Source organism: Thermobia domestica, chromosome 15 (assembly GCF_964235325.1).
Source record: "Thermobia domestica chromosome 15, izTheDome1.hap1.1, whole genome shotgun sequence".
NCBI lineage: Eukaryota > Metazoa > Arthropoda > Insecta > Zygentoma > Lepismatidae > Thermobia > Thermobia domestica.
In genome coordinates, this window is record NC_137468.1 from 20,897,391 (window position 1) to 20,913,538 (window position 16,148).

The following is a 16,148-nucleotide window of genomic DNA, read 5'->3' on the forward strand; positions in this document are numbered from 1 at the left end:
AAATAGTTTCAAAAGTTATTGAAGTTATTTGCAGAACATCTTAAGTAACGAGCAAAAAACATCATCAACAAAAAATATAACTCCATATTAACTTGCGAACAAAGTAACAAGAGCAGCGTTTTACTGGTTGCTCCTAATTTATAACGACATCGAATAAAACGTAATGAATTTTTATACAATCTTTTTAATACACGGCAGAGGCTAACTGAATTCTCAGTTGTGCTGTGTTGTTCTTAAATTGGTAATTTCCATTCATATATCACTATTCACAATACATCTGGATTATTGCAGGAATGGTTCACTATAATCACATAACTTACGGCGTTCTTTATTAAGTGGAAAGAGATTACGCTATGCATAACATCTAAACTGCAACTTTTAAAAACCGTTGGATACACTGCAGAGTGAAACTTTCCGCTCCCCTGTCTCACCGCGCTTGCCAAGAAACTGATGTAAACACAACAGCAGCGCCATCCTCCCAAAACCGCATTGCTATCCTGGTCAGGATATACCTGCTTGATCTTTCCTTTTATCATGAAATGAATCCTGCAGGAAAAAGTATATGATTGATGTCAACAACTCTTCCACTTTATATGTTTTTCATCTTTTAACACACCAACTTCATTTATAGTGCATTTGGTGCAGGGGCGGATCCAAGATGGACTTCTGGGGTGGGGAACGGTGGGTTGTAATACTGCTACTTAGAGCTACATTTAAGATCTCCAAACTCAAGGGTGGATTTTCTTTATATATAAAATAAGAAAGTTTCCTCTTTGGGGTGCGATTGCCCCGTTCGCTCCCCCCTGGATCCGCCCCTGGCTTGGTGTGTTTTTGTATATGTGTAATACAAAATGCCAAAACCTGTTACCATAGTAGTTGCACCTCAATCGTTGGCTGATGTATACCGTATATTTTCTTATATACGAATATGTCAACTGTAAATGTTTCTATGAGCTTAACTTTTTCAAAAACAATTGCAACAATCAGATTCCGTAAGACATCTGGATAACTTTGCACAAAAGAGTTGCACGTGGTAAAACCATAAACTGTAAAGGGAAAGTTGGACAGAACATCTAACTGTATTTGGGTAATAATATTCGCGGTTAACATCAATTTTCATTATCCGGAGGGTTTGTTGTTGTAGAGGTATGGAAAGCTGTCGCTGTAAAAGGTGAGAAAATTTGAAAGATAGCCTATCACCCACAAGAATGCCCGTCCAAGATAAATCAAGTAGAATATTACTGTGTATAATGGGACTTTGATGCAATAGTTGAAATGTGTAGCGTTTTAATGTCATGAAAAAAATAAAGCTGAGAGAAGCTTTTTCATTCTCTAATCGGGGTTACTTTGCACCGGTCTAAAATAACTTCCTAGATAGGAATTTATTATTGCTGGTACCTCCTGCCTTCTACTGTTAGATAAATTTCCTTTTCAGATAGATGCCGGAATGGATTTCGTGTTGGAGAATAAATTATATACAGTGGCGGAGTTTGTTTGTTTTATCTTACGGTAGCAATTGAACAAAATATGAAAAGAGATGCACAGTCCTCTGTCAGTTAAACCACGAACTGTAAAGAGAAAGTTTCAACTGCTTATATAAGATAGAACATCTAACTGTATTTTGGCTATAATGTTGCTGATTAACATCAGTTCTAATTACCTGGAGGGTTTGTTGTTTTAGAGGTATGGAAAGTAGTCATTGTAAAGGCCAACAAAATTTGAAAGATATCATCTACAAGAATTTCCGTCAAAGTTAAGCCAGTTTCGTAAAATACTATTGTGTATAATGGGACTTTGAAGCACTAGTTGAAATCGAAGTGTGAAACGTTTTAAAGGCATAAGAAAATAAAATTCGGAGAAGGCGGTTTCAGCCTCTAATTGGGAATACTTTGTACCGGTCCAAAGTAACCCCTTAGATAAGAAATTATTACTGCTGGTAGTTCCTGCCTACTAATTTAAGGTAAAGTTTCTATTTAAGTAGATGCCGGAATGCATTTCTTGCTACGGCAGGTCCAGAAAAATAGTTTGAGAGGGGTTTCACTCAAAAAGGCTTTTTTTTTTTTTTTTTTTTTTTTTTGAAATTACTAGACATTTTGGGCCGGTGCAAAGTAAGCCAGGCTGATGCTTATACGCATAGGCATGACTAATATTAGATTTTTTTTTTTTTTAAATAAGAGAAGTCATCAAATTTGGGTGGACTTCTGCCTGAAAACACAAAACATGTAAATCTTCCATTAGTTACGGTTGGGATGATATTCTTGGACATAAAGAGCAGCCAAGCAAGGCAAATCATTTCACTGGGATTTTTTTCTGTTTCTGAGTTGGCAGTTTTCTGGACATATGCTGAAGTATCAGAATGTGGTTCTTGTGCCAGCACCAGAAAATACATAATTTTCTTTACAAATATCGATAGTTCATACTAAGTACTGATACCTTACGTCTGGTGCAAAGTAACCCCTTCTTACGGTATTGTTATGGATGACTCAAAAGACTGGAGAAAAAAGACCATTGTTTGTCTTCAGATTAGCGGCGTAGAGCTCGGTGTAAACCCAAAGTTCCTAAATAGATCCACAGGTTAGAAGAAAATATGTTAGTATTTCTGCAGCACCTTTAGGTCTATACATCAAAATGTGTTTTCCTTTGTTGTGATGGCAACGACCGGAAGTCAAGTCTATTATGTGATAATTAATGAAAAAATTATTATAAAGGAGGAAGAGCCAAGGTCGCTTAGTATTATAAACATTTCCCAGCTTTCTTTTAAAAAAAACAATTGCCCCGCCTTTATGGGAGTGGGAATGGGAGGAGAGGGAGGAGTTAACCAACCTTAAAACCTTGCCCACAACAGCAAGTTTCAACCAATTACAACAAAAGGAAGAAAAATAAAGTGAAGAGGTGGATACATATGGGTTTGTTATTCCTGCCTATCTCTGCTGAAGAGTTTTAATTTATCTTCACTTTATCAACTTCTTGAAGGAATGCCAAACGGTTAGTGGAGCGTCGAATTAGGAAGATTAAAAACTCGAAACAAGTTTAGTGACCTAAAATACTAAAGAAGTAGGTTTTCCGTTATTATTCCTAGTTATTAAAAGACGTAAGTTCATTTTTCGTTACTTGCTTCTTGTAAATGGTATTCCTTTTTAATATCAGAATCAATAATATTTTTAAAACTTTCCTTCTTATTAACTAAATAATTATTGATCTTAATCTAATATAATTAAAATAAGGAGTTTGTTTGTGTGTGTGTCTATGTTGTCTGTATGTAGCCTGGAGATCAGACGAGTGGACCGAGAGTTACCAGAGTGCGACCAACAAAGCATTAGCCTTTAGCCCCAATTTCATCTCCCCATGAATTTGCTCTAACTTGAATGCAAGCGATAGCGTCGATGCATAAAACACGACTCGGAAAGTACCAGAGTGGTCAGATGCACCATTCCTGCGTTATCGCGTTCCAAAGTGTGGGATGCCATGAGATGGCACCAGTATCGAGGCGCAGCTGCGAGATCGCCTCTTAATGCCTCTAAGGGTATTTGTATAAAGTGTAAAGCTATCACGTTATAATGGTTACAGGTATAACTCCGTATCATATTAAAATCGTTGATCAAGCTCGTTGTTGCCAGTCTGGAGTACGTACAGTTATAACAAATATATTTGACACAACAAACTCACTGGTTCGTAGATAATAAAAAAGACCGACTCTAAATTACCTTGTTAAACCTTTTATTATCTTCATATAATGCTTCGTAAAACGTTAAACCACATACAACACAACAGCAAGTCCATTACATTATTTTTACATTATAACTTGCTTGTTCGTTTCTATGAAACCTTCAGTTCGTCGTTCTTAGTTACGTATCAACATTCAATTATCTACTATATTAAAAATATATAATAATATTTTATTATTTCTTTCTTCCTCTATAAAAATAAACTGGCTTGTACATGTTTATAAACCAAATTTTGCTCGAAGGGAACAAAAGTATACAATAAAGAATACAAGTATAGAATACAAGTATACAACATACTGTTGTACAGTAGAATGTTGTTCACACATGGCTACCATTATTTGGTGCTTCTGTTACGGCCACAACTATGAGTTTGTTGTGCCCGGTCATCGATAGTCCTACGTTTCTCTTCGCATTGAAAAGACTTCCGATGATGATATTTCTGATTGAGTTTCATAAACTAAAGTACCAGGTCGATATCAACCTCGATGCTGGCGCCATCTCCTGGCATCCGACAGTTTTCGAACGCGATATCTCAGGAACGGTGCATCTGACCACTGTGGTTCCTTCACAGTTATGTTCTATGCATTAAAAGCTATCGATTGCAATCACATTCGGGGAAATTCATGGGGAGACGAAATTGAGGCTAAACCTGGACGCACTTTTTTGGTTACGGGTACTTTGGTCCAGGCCCAGACAAAGACAAAGCGCTTTTATTTTTAAAAAAAAAAGTCCAATCAGGGGGTTCTCAAGGGGGGCGTTGCGGTCTGGAGACCAGACGAGTGGACCTAGAGTTACCAAATTTTGGTCACGAGTACCTTGGTCACGCCCCAGACCAGGACGAAGCGTTTGTTTGTTTGTTTGTTTTTTTTTAAAATTCGAACCAGGGGGTCTTAGAACGGGAGCGTTTACCGGTACATGTAAAAGTAGTACAAAATGACCGATATTAGTGTCAAAATCATAGTTTTCGGGATCACTGAGCTCAATAGTGATACTCTCAGAGCCGTTGATTTTCAAATACAGCCCCATCGGCTGAGGGTTAGAGGTGTTTTCTTTCGTTTTTCAGTTTGCTTACATAAATATTTTATCCGACCCATGCGAAGAATAACCATAACAGCTAGTTTATAATAAAACAAACTTATTACTTCCGATTTGTATAGAAGTGTGATTGCAGGTTTGATTTCTGAGGAGCAGAAAATTATCGCTTTAAGATAAGTATTAGTCAATTTGCCTAAAGTAGCTAGATGAAGCTGCTAATTAGTGGAGTGGAAGTAAGGTAGCCAGTTGCTTTTCCTTTCGGCTGTAGAGAATATATGAAGAAAATTAAAAGTCAGGTAACTCCAGTTGGATGTTGGAAAGTGATAGGTTCAGAAGTAAAATAACATGGAGTCCAAGTAACAGTGTTTTTTTCGTCGAGAAGTTTACTTTCTCACGTAAATTGATATCCTTCCAGTTTACAAATCTTGAATTCTTAACAAGTTTCAATAAACCAAGTCCTTCAAAGAGACAAAGAGAGAGAGAGAGAGAGTGAGAGAGAGAGAGAGAAAGAGGGAAAGAGGGAAAGAGAGTTTTCAATCTTAGTAACACACCAAGAAGATGTAGAAATACAAAATATATAATTTTCACAATAAAAGTTTAATCTAAGCGATGTAAATGTATTATGAATACATTGTATTTCGTCGTGAACTTCATGCAAGAAAAGGTACAAATGATTTTTGCATCAAACAACGGACATGCGAATCGGGATGAATTAAGACATATTTATTTGCTGTTACATTCTAATGTTTGCTCTTATGTTTCATTATTCTATTGTTCAAATTGTTAGAGGACATCTGGCGTAGTATTATTAGAATTTGTGAAAAGCCCATAAGATTTCCAATTACAGTACAACCTCTTGATCAAATAATAAAGTGTTGGGCTTTACACTGTGCAGATTTATAACCTTAAGGATTAGTACAATTCCCCGTGAATCCACATGAATATCCTCGACCTAATATAGTTAATAACATGGATTTACAAAGGCCGTAAGGACATGCGTGTAAGCTGTCCTTAGTCAAATACGTGGTTCTCATGACACGATTAATTACAACGTCTGAGTGAAATTCTTGGATTCAAATCAAGCCGCTTATTAAAGGAATACCTTTAGCTTTAATTTGAATTAATTATACTATTTCAATCTTATCCTTCTCTTAGTACAGTAGTCAAAAGAGATATCTTAATAAGGGATGAGACAATCATCCTGATTATCACATTTATGTAATTGCATCAAATTATTTATTTATTCACTTCAAAATATAAAAGTTTAAAAAGTATACTCTTGCAATAAAACAAACTTCCTCCTTTTTGTTCTTTGAGTACTTTTGAAGATTCAGAAACCTTGCATGATTTAACAATATTATAACAAAATACAGTATATTCTATTTATTCTGTTATATGGAATTAATTGAATCGTTCAGATTAATGTCGCACGATTACACTTACTAAGCTAAGGGAGACGGATGTTTAAGGCAAGCGAATGATGATGGAGGAATTAGTGGAATAAGAATGAGGGAGAAAACAGGAGTACCACGAGAAAACTCATGGACACGACGTTGTCCACCACATACTTACTTGGCCGGAGATCGAATCAAGAACCCCACGCACCAGAGGTGAGCGCTCTACCACTGAGCCACCTTGCTCCCATAGGTTTAATTGAAACCGCTGTATACTCTATCAAGTGCTATATTTTCTTTTCTGTTTTTGCAGTATCAAAAATATTTTATTATTATATTTTCTTCAAAATAATTGACAGCTTCAGAATATTTGTGATAGTATATTTTTTTTAAAATTATTTCGTGCTTTAATAAAAAATAATGTTAATTCATCTTAAATCCAACATGCGTCCCTAATGCAAAATTACTGGCTACTCCTGGACTAATGTATACAACAAATATGAAGGCTTATTTAATGGAACAAATATGAGGATAATTAATTATAGAGATAGCGATATATATATAATATAAAGATATATATTATTGATTTTTAGTTTTGACAGTCTGTTTTCTTTGCAGTTATATACAGAAGGTCGATCCGCGTATATGTGTCCAATTTTATACCCGTACCCCTGAACACAGAACCGATCGAACCAAGTGGTTAAACGCGTGTGCTATACCTGGAGGTCCATTCTATCGTCTGCCAAGCGAAACTGTGTATCGTGTGCATCATGGCTCCAAAGGTGAACCGTTTTTGGAAGGGCTACGTAATTGAACTTTTCCACGCCAAATATTCGGTTTCTAAAATTCAAAAGCAATGCAAAGAAAATGGTTGTGCATTGGGTTCGACGATTATCAAGAACATAATCAAGCAGTATAAAAAAGGAGACATACCAAGTAAGCATTCACCCACTAAATGGTCGAGGAAGCGAGCGTGTACCACAGTGACTCCACAAGTAGCTCAGAAGTTACTGCGAATGGCCTTTCAAGAAAACCCCCCTCCGCAACGTGTGATGGCATCTCGACTCCACATACCACAGTCAACTGTAAACCGCGCCCTGAGTGGGAAATTAAACCTCCGGAGGGTCTTTAAAAGTCATGGACATCACCTAAGTGCGGCCCATCGCAGTGAGAGAAAGACCAACAGCAGGCGCCTCTATGAATGCCATCTATCTGGGGAAAAGTGGAAGTTTGTGGCCACACTAGATGAAGCACGGGTGTATCTATCAGATTGTGGCAAAATTCGCTCGCTAACTTACACTTCACGAGATGCAAAAAGCCGTCCTGCGTTCATCCGTCATTGCAAAGCAACTTTCTCGAAAGGATTTATGGTTGTCGCCGGTTACTCTTATCTGGGCAAGTTAACCATTCGTCAGGCTCCTAAAAACTGTAAAATCAACTCTGCATTCTTTCAGCAACACATACTGACCCCAATTTATACAGAAGATCTGCCTCGTTTGTATGGGCATGCCATAAAGCAAGTGTCTGTGCATATGGATAAGACCTCCTCACATACATCTCGTTCTACCCAGAACTTTCTGAAGCTGATGGAGACAGACACCAGTATTTGTGCTACTCCATTTCATGATATACCAGTGAAATCACCAGAGCCCAGTAGCATGGATTTCTGCGGGTTTGGTCTACTGAAAAGGGCACTTTCTTCTCGTCGTGTCACTACTCTCCGGGGCGTGTGGAAAGCCTGCCGGGGGGAATGGGAGAAAATTCCACTTCCTCTACTTCATCCTAGTCTTCTACAGTGAAAGTTACGGTGCAGGGCTATTGCCAGAACACATGGCCATCACACTGAGGCCAACCGATGGTGGTCCCATGGATTTTCATAAGGTTAGTGCTATTTCAAAATTGGATACATGTACGCGGATCAACCTTCTATATATATATATATATATATATATATATATATATATATATATATATATATATATATATATATATATATATATATATATATCTTCCTTAGCTGCTTAATGTATTAAACTTCGATAGCGGAAGAATCAAATCAAGAAATTTATGTTTCTCATTATCCAATCAACAGTACTGTTTTAACAGACCTATACAGTAATATTGTCGCAGCAGATATCTTTAACCTAAAACAAATAACAGAGAAAAGGGCATTGATTTCGAAATATTCCAACTTCTGGCATCATGTGTCACTTAAGAGGCCTAATATCACTAATTTTACAGTAATTATGTGATATCTTCAAAGAGATAAAAGACAATCGAAATGTAGAACAATAGCGCGCTAGACAATATTATTTTGCATGATGTATCGTTATCACAAGTTACCTAGCAGCTTTCCATTTGCAGCCATTTGAAAACGCGAAAATAAATGCCGATTTTCTAAACGGCTGGAAATAGAAAGCCGATAAGTTAGTCGTGATAATGGTATGTGAAGTAAAATAATATTGTCTAGCTCCACTTTTCGATTATCCTTTATCTGTTTGAAGATATCATATAATTACTATAATATTAGAGGTATTTTAATTTCGCCGTGATGGAGCCTCTTAAAGCTTTTTTCCAGAGCATACAATATGACCAAATTTCGAAAGTGAGAAGTGAAGTTTGTTGTGAGGAAATGAAGTAATACTCATTATTTTAAGCAGAGCTTGATTTCTTACCGAAACAAGATAGGGGTATTCATGGATTATGAGTAGTTGTGTTTTACACTACTTTCTGATTTTAAAGGAATTATTACTATGTTCGTAGTTCTATGAAGATCATTATTAGGTCTTGAAGAGAATGCCAATTCTATAAACCTTTTAAAACCTCCTTATATATATACGTATAAATCACAGGCTAGAGGTAAGACACAACCTTCTATTACATGGAATCCGCTCATTGTTTTGTGGAGGATAAAATCAACTTATAAAAATATTTTCTCTGTCATAGCTACTTGACTGAAGTCTAGGGTTACTTTTGACTAAACAATTAGTTAGTTAGTTTTGACTGAAGAATCCCGATTTGAAGGCTCTTCTCCTGTTATTCCGTAGCTGTAGATTTTGGCCTGGATTTTAGTCATTATAATATATTTTACTTCTTTCTTTGTGTGCCGTGCCCTTAAAGTTCTGTTTCTAAAAGATACTTCAATGAACAGCCAATGTAATCTTAATTTATAATTCACTGAATCTTGGTAGATTGCACCAATCAAAGGTATACAATTCATATATAATTTTTAAAACATCGTTAATACAATTAATGAAACGAACAGTTAGTTTCACGTGTCTAAGAGTAACACATTGATGGACAATGATTAATGAATTTCAAAATCAAATAAATACTTTCTTTAAAGAGCAAAATATAATAAAACTGTTCTAAATCTCAGCATTTTAACTTATTAAATTTAGACGTATTGTATAAACTACACTGAAACAGAAGTTTCCGAAATCGATGATTTATACCGTACAAACACCAATTTCAGTAATTTTCTATCGTTTAATAGTTATAAATTAAGGTTAATAAACAAAAATACTTTATCTTTGGCATAAAATTAAAATATCCCATAAGAAATTTTTAAATTAATGTTTTTATATGTATTTATCATGCTACTGTAAGAGTTGTATCACTAAAATGTTTGAATGCGGTAAGAAGATCTATAATTTAATCCTGATATATGTTATTTTATTTCAGGTGGAGGACAGATCATGTGTAACTCCTCTGAATATTCTGGAAAGAGGTCTTCATGTGTGAATGCATTAAGTTAGTGAGGTAAGCGTTTACCATGGTTATGCATTTAAACTAAAGGCTAAGGATAGTTAATGAAAATGAAGATACTAGTTAATGAGAGAACCTCGAAGAAAATCCCTCGGACAGGAAAGATAATATTTCTAATAATTAATTTACTATTGTGTTTAATTAGGACATAACAAATGAAATTAAAAGAGAGATGTTTGATCGTTGTATATTGATAGCTAAAAGGAGATAAACATAGACAATCTACAAAATAATTTTATTGATAGTATTATATCTTTCGACATTCAAGATATAAAGAAAAACGTTATAACATTTTCTCAAATTCAATAATTACATCACGTAAATCCAAACAATTACAACTTATGTAGTTTATTTTTCCTTCTCTTTTTCCTCTTTTCTCATGTGTGTGCTTGTATCTCTGTGTTGTAATTTTTGCCTCCCATATTGCATTACTACAACTTTTAAAATGTGAAAAATAGATTAAATTCTGCAATGGAACCTAATTGTATCTCGTTACTTGCTCTGTATATTTAAGAGTAACAATAATTGCCAAATGTATAATCACATATGAGTGTACTAGAGCACAAACTCAAATCTATAAATCACTACTCTATTCATCTGAATAGAATTAGATTTCCAATCTACCCGCAGTTGCTGATTGAAATGCAGTAGTAATGAGTTAATTAATGTAGCAGAAATCTCTCAGTGGGCAGACGTCATCAATTTCACAACGGTTATTACTTATCTGTCCTCTTGCTTTCAAAACTCTCCTCTTGTATTTAATACCACAAATATAACTATTTCTACTTTTTTCCTACACCATGGTCCTATTAGGATTTTCTGGATTACTCTCCTTATACTGCATAAATAAACATTTCATTAATACAGCTATCTCCATGGTATGATACAGTTTATTTTATTGGCCAAATCTAATGACAATGTATTGGTATTCTATTTTTTAAAGAGCTCCCTCGTGGCTAAGCGTTTAGCGTACACGCCTTTGGCGTGGGAGACCCGGGTTCGGTTCCCGGCGGGAGCTCATGTGGTTCGGATTCCACGTTAATCAGTAGGTCCACGTCTCATATAGCCTCGCTGCTGAAAGGGACGCTAAACTGAAATCAACTCAACTCTATTTTTTAAACTCTTAAAACCGATTTTGTGTATATTTTGAAATAAAATACTCATTAAAAGTTAACTGTAGGAGAACCGAGTTTGATTCCCGGCGGGAACTTATGTGGTTTGGATCCCATTTCAAGCTGAAGGTGTTCTATAGTCTTAATACTGAAACGGAAGCAAAACTCAAATGAAATCAAATCAGAGTTAACAATACTACATTACTTGTTATTCAATTTTGAAGACATGAGAGTATTTTTAATGCAAACCTATGATTTTAAAAACAAACTTTTGAAAATTCCTAGAATCACATTCTGGCTCTCCAAGTACAAAATCTGATCGTCGTTAAACAATTTGTTTATTTATTGAGAAAAGGCTCATGCTCTTAATTTGTAATGCATGTAGAATATGAATGGACTTTTGACTTCAGTTGTTAGTTAAATTTTACATTAGATATTCCCTAAATTTGACAGGTAAAATGTGTGTTAGCAATCGTTTACACATACAATATATATATATATATATATATATATATATATATATATATAAAATTATAATTATAATAATTATTATTATTATGTACAATCAATTTTCGAATCTATTTTTCCCGGAGTGTGTGTTCTTTTCTACAGTAAACATTAACCATTTTGATAGGAAGACCATGCAGGGTATAAGACTAAACTGCCCTTTCTCTTTCCTCATAAATCTGTCACCAGGACTTGCTAATGTCCTCATTCGTCAGCTGCTAACGTAAAGGATTGAACTCCAAAATATCATTAACTTTTAAGAACGAACGTTTGCCTTTCCTTCCTAAATAAAGGTATAAAATGGAAGCAGAGAAGAGGATGAGATTAAATCGCACGCTGGGAATTATCTCAAAGTCGAGCTTTGAAATGTTATATTGATAATTTACTCGTGCACGCTGTAGTCATAAAAGTCCGTATGCAAGTAGTTACTGGTATTTTAATATCCAATCACTGACTAGTGATGTAGATACTTATGAAAAAGGAAAAGGTATCAGTCAGAGCAATATAGCTATATTTACTTTACTTAGCAAAGGTACAGTAATTATTTTTAAAGGTTTTATGTGTTTTTCATAGAATATGAAACAAATCAAACTAAATTTAATGTGTTTTGTGCAAGACGTCAGACTTCTATTTTCTGAAGAGAAACCGTACCCTTCGACCTACTTAATGCTCCCAATAACCTATTTCGTATGCCACTGGTTATAGACAAGATATAACCTTCTGAGATTGCTTTTTTTTTAACACCCTTCTCTTTGTAGTCGCAGAAATCTATACCTGCATTATAAAAAATAAAAACAACATTGTCTGTTACGTTATAACGGAAAACGACTGAATTGTTTAAAATGAATTATTAAACATTATGTATTTTTTTTATTAAGGTGTATATTCTAAGAGGGAGAAAAGAGAGCGGGGGCGTAGGAGCTCAGAGGTAGAGTGTTCATTTCCGGTACATGAAGTCCCTGGTTTAATCCCAGCTCGCGTCAAGTGGTCTTCGTAGTGAACAAAAATCGTGTGCGTGGGTTTCCTTGGGGTTCTTCCGTTTCCTTCCACTTCCTTCATTCTACCACTGCATTCATCATCATAGTCTCTTTTAGCCTAGCCGCCATAACCGTGGGACGTAAAACTGAAAGATTTCGATTTCACTTCAAAAAAGAGAGTTTAAGATTTATGTCAAAATGTATACGACCTCACGAGACCTTAAGTTAGGGAAATGAAACTTGGTATATAAACTCCTAATTAATAATAAGCGAATAGGTGTCCAAGCGTTTTTGAGAATTGAGGTGTTATCGGCGGAATGGGGACAACTTATAAATTTTTCTCAATGTGTAAAAGTGTGTTTCATGATCACAAGAAAGAAAAAACGTGAAGAATTTTGTAATGAATTTTCAATTACCTTAAAAAGTTCGTTAATGAATGCTCTGTTTGTCCGTGTGTGTGTGTCTGTTATTTGCGATTTCTTCAAGTTTGAGCCCTCCATTTGATAGACCTCGAAAACTATCTGAGAAAGTGTTGGAAATTTTCATGTCACTTTTACCGTTCAAGATATATTGGCCAAAACAAAAAGGTCGATTTCCGGGGATTTTAGGAGCGATATACCGGAAACCAGAGAGATGATATTGGTGTTGATAAATATCTAAGAGGATGGTGAACATTTGGTACCAAATAGTAACCGGTGACTATTGTCCAACTAGCCACTGGTTTGGCCAGTGGTCACCAGTTAATATCGGTGCCAAAATGGTTAGCATCCTCTTAGGTATTGATTAACACCAATATTATTTCTCTGTGACTTACCGTTCCCTAAATATTGGTAAAAAAATAGTTCCGACTTCGGGAGATTTTGAGCCATATCTCGGGAACCATATGTCATAGAGAGATGATATTTTACGAATTTTTCCGAGAAAGAGAAGAATGAGTGAATAAAAAGATTTACATGTATGAGCAATCAGTTTTCCTTCCCGCTACATGTTTCCATTCTTTTAAAGTTCGTTCTGGCAATGCTCTTGCAGCATTCTCAACTGGTTAAAAACAATTATCGTTTGGTTCGGGCATAGGGTAGCATTTTGTACTTTTCATTAAAGTATCGCGTAACCTGTGGGAATAAGTTGATCTAACGTATCTCCCAAAACTATAGTATCTTATCAACTCGTCATGCTAAGGAGGTTAATTTTTGTGTTATAAATTCATTGTTAAAAACAAATAATCACGTATTTTAGCGTTTCCATAAGTTTCATTTTGACGGAGGGAAGAAGGGTAGTTTCCATATATTTTTCTCTGTATATAAAACTAAATTAAATTTGTCTGTCTCATTATCACAGATAGATGTTGAACCGTTTGAAATGAATTTTTGAACATAGCACTTGAGCCTTCCCAAGTTTTTATCATGCTATTTTCATTATAATGCATAGCCTAACAGGAAGGGTAAAGGAGGATTAACATATTATACGTGAAAAATGCAGTATCTCATGAACCTTTGCCATTACGGAAATGGAAATCAGTATGAGAGACTTTTATTCAAGGAAAGTGTTCGCGTGCTGCATTCTTCTGTGTGGTAAGAAGAAAACTTTTACAATACGTATCTTATTTCTCCCAATTTATAACCACAAAATGGCCAAAGTGTCAAAACGTTTCAATTGTTTGAAAAGATGTTTTGAACTAATTAAAGCTTGAGACGGTCTTTGCTTTTAGTGATTTCAGTTACTTTTGAAATGAGGATTCTAGCGGTGAAAGAGGTTCTTATCTTTTCTTTTTTCTTTCTTTCTTTCTTTTTCTTTCTTTTTTTTCTTTTTTTTTTTGCAAAAAATAGTTTCATAAATTGATTAGTTCCATTTCATTTAATTTCATTTAGCTATCTTAGATTTTGGAGTTGCATTTCGGTATTCTAACATGCTTCGGTATTTCGGTTTACGATATGACTGTGAATTTTCTATGTGGTTCATTACATATCAATATTAAAAAAGAAAGTGATTTAGGCAAAATCCAGACCCATTTTTTTTCCTGTGAACATAGACACTATTTACACTGAGATAGGAATGTGAAAATTTTTCAGTAAATATTTTTCACAGTATTTTCTTAGGGAAAATGACGAAACACTGTTAATTGTTCGTTTTCCGAAACCCACTATTGATCAATTCAGCGATTGTTTAGACATTTTATTCATAATTGTTGTTGTTATGGAGGCATTAACCTTTTACGCTCATTCCATTAATTTTCCAGAAGTGTGCACTATGCCAGTCGTTTCTTCGAGCGTTTTCTATTATGTGCCTTTTAACAGCGCTAACAAAGATATTAAACACGACAGGAAGCATTTTATAGCAATGACTAAGTGTTGATGTGAAACAGTTCATGCAATGATTATCCTGCAACTCACTCAACAGCACAGATAAAAAGAAAGAAAGAATTCAACAGAAGAGCAGGTTTTTACCTTTTGAAACAAGTTTAGGTTAGCAATGCGTCAGCTTATTCACTTTTCTTATGGTGTAAATGCGGTGAGTGGAATTCCTAACATTGTTGGCAACACTGTTTATAGCAAACCTCAAGTCCTGAGACAATAATTTCAAGTGCAGAATTGGTGGGCTCCTGGAATATATTTTAACATTATTCTCCTTTATTTCTCTTACAAGAATGGATGATTTTATTAAAATGTAAAAGAAATCCTTAACAAATTTCGAAATTATTATTAAATCACGATTCAATGCAAATCAAGGAATGCCGTTAGTACAGATTAGAAGCGCCATTTTGGATTTTGCCAGGAAATGAAATATTTCAGTTTAACGTCCTACGATTATGCTCTTTAGGCCAAGGGAGACAATGATTAAGTCAAGTGAATGGTGATGAATTCGAGGAATAAGTATGTGGGAGGAAACGGAAGTACCCTAGAAACCCATGGACACGATGTTTTCCACCATATCCATGTTTCCTTTACCGGGGTGTCGAAGCAGGGACCCTACCAACCAGAGGAAAAAGCTTTAATACTGAGTGACCGAGCCCCTAGATTTTTCCAGAAGACAAGATTTTCCACCACGTATAAGTTTCACGTTTTTCGATACCATATTAGTATACAATTTATTTAAAAGTATGTGTTTCCCGAGTTCAGGGAAGGTAATTGCTCTCCCTTTGCTCTTTCCAAATTACGCCCCTGGTACAGATCTCATTTCTTTATTTACTAGAGACTAATTTAAAAAAAATCGACGTTTTACTGTTTAAAGTAGGTAATGTTTGTTTAATGTCAACTGAATTTCTCTTATGACAATGAATTGACATGCAACTATCATATGATGCCTGACATTTGTCAATAACAAATCAGTGCTTAATTTTTCGATCAAAAGGTCCAATATATTTCAATCAAAAACAAATTTTCTAGTACACCTTATATCTGGAGAATTACATATAGTGTAGCCAAACCCAAGTTATTACTTAACTTAGTCATTCAATACATATAATGTGCTTTATCATAGAAAATACGAAAACTCGACTTAGGGGTAGTTTAAATATTTTATGTCCCCTGATCCAAAAACTAATTATTGGCCAAGATCGCAATCTTTTGATCCATTTTTTGATCATTCCTAAAATTCTTGGCCAAGATTCATTTTTATCCATCTTTTGATCCA

The 16,148-nt window shown here is 35.0% G+C and overlaps 1 protein-coding gene across 1 annotated transcript in view; it reads left to right on the forward strand.

The window, feature by feature from the left end:
* Window positions 1-16,148, forward strand: part of LOC145672102 (ly6/PLAUR domain-containing protein 6B-like) — a 53,428-nt gene that overhangs the window by 15,249 nt on the left and 22,031 nt on the right. Inside the window, exon 2 of the mRNA XM_081741370.1 lies at window positions 9,839-9,916. The gene's annotated coding sequence lies outside the window, so the exon portion shown is untranslated. The remainder of the gene's footprint in view (window positions 1-9,838; window positions 9,917-16,148) is intronic.